The following is a 6,051-nucleotide window of genomic DNA, read 5'->3' as shown; positions in this document are numbered from 1 at the left end:
AAAAGTAGTATAGCAAAATCTAAACCTAAATAAAGGCTTGGGGTTCAGGCCAAAGAGCATTCTCAGTGTGAGTATCAGCCAAGAAACTGTAAGTAGTTCCCAAACAGAAATTGAGCTAAAATGGAAGAAAAGAAACAAACACTTGCAGAATTTTGACTGCAGCATACAATTGTAATTCAAAGTAGGATCCAGACATGCTGCAAAAGAAAGGTTCCAGAAAGCACAGTGAAATAACCTGTCTCAGGACAGAAAACAGATGCTAGAATACCAGCTGCCAGGTGTTTATAGTAACTGGGCAATCCAGTAAGAAAACCTGTGCCTGAGAAAAGCTGTTCAGCAGGAAAGGACCAGACAAGACAAGGCTGTCTGCAGGAGCTGAGGAATGCGATGTTGTGCAAGGCAGATTTCCAGTAGTTTTCTGGCCTCTTTGCCCCTTTATAGTTGTCTTGGCGACTTTCCCGTGATCCAATATGGGAAGACAAGATTGTCCCACCTTCAGTAATGTCATCAGGGTCTGTCTTTAACCCCGTGGTGAATGGTGATTGCAGCCACTCCCCTTTCCGTAAGACAGCCATAAAAGGTTTTTGTGTAAGCAGTGGAACAAGGGACCAAAACATAAACATGAGCCTCCACCCTAAGCAAAAGCAAACAGAAAGGTGATTGGCGATTTGAAACACTCAGGAGCCGGAGTTCGCGTCTTTTGCTGAGGAGTTTTGAGTTGTGGGCGCATCAGCAGCTCCAGAAGAAAAAAAAAAAAAAAAAAAAAAAAGATGTGGAGATTATGTGAAAACCTGATAGAGTCTGAAGCAGGGCTCCTTCTGAAAAGAGTGATACAGCCTTACATATGTCTGTGGATGGCAAAGACGGAGAAAAATCCCGTGTTCATATTAGAACCATGGTAACTTTTAGTGCAAGTTTGGGGCTCATGTAGTGTAAGGTGGAGGGCTCAGCAGCACGGCCTGCTTTGCCCAGACTGTTGGTTATACAGTGAGGAGACCCTGGCACACAGTAAAGACTCCAAAGGCAAAACAAGGCAACAGAACGTGAAAATCTTAGTCTAAATCTTAAGAAAAACTTTGCGCTATAAATGGTGACATTTCTACTGGTGGGAAGAAAACTGCAGCTGTGCAGCACTGGTTAACTCCCTTTCTTGAAAGCCAGGGTTTATACTTCTGCCAGTGGTTTCTCGTTTCTCATAAAGAACCTGGCAGGCTCTAACAGTCAAGGATGTCTAACATTATCTCCTAAGCAGACTTGCAGTGCAGTGGGATGGGGATACTTTCAATCCTAAAGCCCTTTGGGAGATTCCAGAGCCCCAAAGCCCAGGTGGCACCCCACAGATGCTGGTGATGAGGAGAAGAATGCTTTTCCAAGGCAAGTCCTGGCTTGGCTCTACCTAAATCTACTGAAAAATTTCTCCTAGGTAGGAAGACATTAAGGACAGTAGATACCTACTACAGCCCTCTGAAAAAGAATCCTGATAATTCATTGAAGAAAAAAGAAATGGAACAGTAATTAATCTAATTTTTGTTAAAATGAGAAAAGACATGAGATGTGAAATACCTGTCAATAGGTAAACTGTTACAGACTTAGCATTTATTAAATGATTTTTCTTTATCACAAATATTTTTTCTTCCTGAATGGTCCAGGACTCTCCTGATTTTCACCAAACTGCAATGTTAATAGCAATTAGCAGAGGTCATAAGCATATTTCTAAACAATGACAAACTCCTCTTGTTACCATTGCCAAGTGTAACAGGATCCCCAGCCCAGCTACAAGCAAATTATGGTACTGTAATATAGCCCACCATAGGAAAGAAAGCTGGAAAAGACCTAGAAAATTACTAGGTTTGAACCAGTATGACTTGTAAAACTGCTGAAAAAGCTACGCCTAGCCTACCAATGAAAACCATCATCAGGAAAATTCCAGCCTCTCCAGACAATCTAATCCACATTTAACTGTTTATCACTACAAAGCTTCCATATGTCTGATCTTCACCTCTTCTGATGCTATCTGAGATGATTAGTTCTTGTCCTATGCACAGAGAACAGACAGAATCAGCTACTCCCTTCCTGTTTGAACCAGAATTTGTTTCTGGTTTACTTTTTTTGCATATTTGAAGACTTCCTGCCCTTTTTTTTTTCCTTAAGTGCCATAAAAAACATATATTTTTCAACCATTCTAGACAGTAGGTGTTTTCTAGCTCCCTGTGAGTTCTATGCTCATGTTGTACCTAGAAACAAGTCATGTTGTCAGAAGAAAGAGCATGATAAGGCTACACCTTTAGTGGAGACATTAAAAATAATAACAGTGATCTGATCCACATATCTGTTCTCTCTGACGCAGCCAGTCACCTGTACCAGCAGCCACAGCTGTGGTCAGACTTTCCTGGCAGAGCAGGTGACTCCCAACCTGCAAATGGAGTTGCTTTGCTCCTCTAGCTGCCAACACACACACACACACCTGCAGCTGGGAGCAGACCCTTGCCATGCAGGCACCAGGCTGCAGGGACACTGCCCGGACCTGACACCTCTCTGAGGGTCCAACACCAGCTGTCTCACTTCACACACCAAGGGGAACACCTTGGGTTCATGTTCATAAAGCTAGCAAGTGCCCAAATATTTGCAAAACCCATTGTGAGCTGCCTTTGGACTCTCCTCCAGGGCAAATAGTAGCTGCACGTGTACACTTGTACTTTACCATACACTAATGCGTATATTAATGTGCAGTAAGAAAACAGATCCCTATCCATGCCTCAACTACACCAGTGGCAGCTATAAAATCTAGTCATATTTACAGAAGAAAACTAGCTTCACCACCACAGCCTGCCTGTCCTCTATTAGGATGTGTTTAATTATGTCTTGCTTTCCCTGCGCAGGAGGATAAACGAGCAGGGAAGAGAATGCCGTGCTGCTGCTCCTGAGCAGTTGATGAGGAGCAGCTTGCACAGAGGTGAGTACATGTCCCTGTTGGAAATTAATTGGAGAAGGGAGCTGCTGAGTGCTCTGCTTTGGAGCAGTAGAAAGTCTGACTTGAAAAATGTGCTCTGCTAAGAGGCTAGGTAGCTTACCTATTCCCAAAACCTTTGTACTAAATGTCTACTGCAAATGCAGATGAACAGTGAAGCTCCTGCAGGGTGAGGGGCTCTGTGTCTGGAGCTTGAGAGCTCCAGCTCCAGCTTGCTTTGACAGCAAGACAAAGGCAGATGAGATGGTGCATTGTGTGGCCCCTGCTGTTTGTGCAGACAGATGTGTTCACTGACTGTGTGCAATTAGATTACTTGATGGTTTTGCTGGACCATGTGAGCTGAGCTAGTGTGTGCCTCAGTGTGTCATTTCATCTCTCCTCCAGTGTTCTGCCTGTGCTGCTGCGTTGTGACTGTCCAGTGTCAATGCATCTGCCTGGGAACTCCTGCTTCAGGTAGGTTTGAATTTTCTTCTCTTTCAACACTCAGATTATGGCTGGCTGAGGAGTGCAGGAACGACAGGGACTGCTATGAACAAGGGAAAAGGGAGGGCAGAGGAGAGAGAGGAAACAATTTTGACTGCTTTTGTGCTCGGACTCTGCTTTCACTTTCCCTCAGTTATATGGTGTATATATTTGCCTTCCAGCTCAGACAGGACATGTGAATAAGGCATGTGTTAGAGAAGACCCCTGCAAGGCCGGGCTGCTCCAAGGTGAGAATTTTAGAGGGACCATGCACATTGCAGCACATCCCAAACCAACACAAGACCAAAGAAGTTTCACCTCATTCAGTTCAGAAGGCATGAGCGATGAAGAGATCCTTTACTTGGGCTCAAAACAGCAATCTGTGGCTACCTGCACTTCTTAACCAGAAAAACCACACTGAGGAAAAATCATCTGCTCCCTACAGGCTCACTGTGAATTTAACAGTGGTGCCAGTTTGAACTGACAGCTTTGCATGAGAGGGCCAGGAAAAAGAATATCATTATACTTTTGTCTTAACAACAGAATAAAAAATGCCAAGTGACTCCAAATAAACATGAAAAGCATCACATTCATCACTTCTGACTGAGGCCAAACAGGAAATCAAAACCAGCGTGCAAAACCTGTGCATCTTGCTTTTTAATTAGCTAACAAATTAGCTGAAACCAATTACCTATATTTATTAAGGCCAAGAGCAGTTTACTGAGTCCTAACCCTATTCCAAAGATAATATCCTCATTGTCTGGAAAGGTCTATTCCCATTCATCCACATGGAAGACATTTCAACCCCCAGTCCTACTGGGGAGTATGTTTCCACTACAAGAGCCACACCAAAAACCCCTCTCATGCTAAAATGAAAATTGCTTCAACACAAGTCCAAGGAACAATAGAAAGGAGTGGCACTGCAAAATTCAGTCAGCAGCAGTTTCAGTTCTGCCAGCACAGAACCCTTTTACACAGTTAAATTGCACAGTAAATCAAATAATCTCTTATTTGTTTGTCCCATAACTCTGTTCTTGCCCCCAGGATATGCAGAGGTCCAACACAATGTACAACAGAAGAAGCCAGGACCCTCTTGATGTTTCCTCACACCTTGCTGGTGATAGGTGCCATAATATGGTTCAGATGTACATCTAGATTTGGCTGCTCCTTGCATCTGAACTTTGGTTGAACAACACCAACACCTAAAAAATACTTTTTCCATTGAAGTGGCTCATGTGACTTATATAGTATTTTTTTTACTTGCTTTGGTTTGTTTTTTTGGTTTTTTTTTGTTTGTTTGTTTGTTTGTGTGTTGTTGGATGGAGAGGGTTAGTTTGATTTGGTGATTTTTGTCTATAATTCAAACATGGGTCTATTTCACACAGAGCAGCACAAGATAGAACTAGTGCTAAAAAACAAACCCCAAAAAGTTCCTCAAAACCCCAAAGGTTTTGACAGCTTGATTTCCCACAGCAGTCACTTACATGTATGTTTTCAGGTATCTAAATATCAACTGTGCCAGAGAATCGAGGCCCTGGGATTAAGAAGTAGCACCAGGCATGCAGCCTTCTTTCCCCCAAGGCTATTGGTACCAAAGCATCACAGTGACTCTGTATTTCTGCAAAGGTGTTGCAGCAACACCTGTGCAAGGTAAAGAAAAACCCAAACCAACAACAAAACACACCAAGGAAGAATTAAATCCTGAATTGCACTCCTATGAAGAGCAGACTCATCTCATTTTCTGCATGTAGCTTTACTTGTTCCATACAGACCATGCTATTAATCTAGTAATGCAGGCTTCAACAACTAAGAATCTCCTTGCATATATATTTGTGTATACATACATATTCATACATATACATATATATACATACATATACATATATATACATATATAGTATATATTTTGAGATTCTAGGGGCTTTCCTAGCTGTGTAGCAGATTACACTGCACCTACTGCAGTTTTAAAAGATCTGACAGTTTCCAAGACATCAAAATGCCTTAAAAGATCTCAGCCTTTGTACTTCAGAAAAGCTACCTGTGCTCTCTGAGCCCAATTGAGACCCCTCTCAATGAAACCCTGACTCCTGCAGGAATGCTGACATCTTTCTCCCTGCTTTTCTCCTTCCACACCCTCCTAACTCCAGCTGGATGGAGACCTCATGTTAAGATTATGACAGAAGGGCAGAAATGGTGTTGCAGCCAGCTGACTCAGTGAGGAGGTGGGAAGTGTATGAACTCCACAGTTTGTGGAATGCACAGAGGACAGCAAGAGGCCGCTGGCCTTATAGTCACTAGCTGTCATGGCAGTTTGCCTTTCTGAGGTCTCAGCCAGGGGAGTGGAGTTTGTTCCTGGATATAATTCAGCGTAACAATCAAGCTGGGAATGAGTTTGAAGCACTCTGGGCAGGTCTGTGCTCCCTAGGACAGCATTCACCAGTGACTGAGCTGGTACATGGTTTCCCTTCATGGTGGTGTTTGCTGTGCATTTCTTTGCAGGACTTGTGTAGTGGTCTCAGCACAGGATCTGTGCACCTTTTAACAAGCTGTTGGCCTGCAGCAGCATCACATGAGTCTCTGTTACTTCCTGGGACTTTGCCCACCTCCATTCCAGCTCCTCG

This window comes from Cinclus cinclus, chromosome 1 (genome assembly GCF_963662255.1).
Source record: "Cinclus cinclus chromosome 1, bCinCin1.1, whole genome shotgun sequence".
In the NCBI taxonomy this organism is placed as follows: Eukaryota; Metazoa; Chordata; class Aves; order Passeriformes; family Cinclidae; genus Cinclus; species Cinclus cinclus.
Note: the sequence above shows the minus strand (reverse complement) of the source record.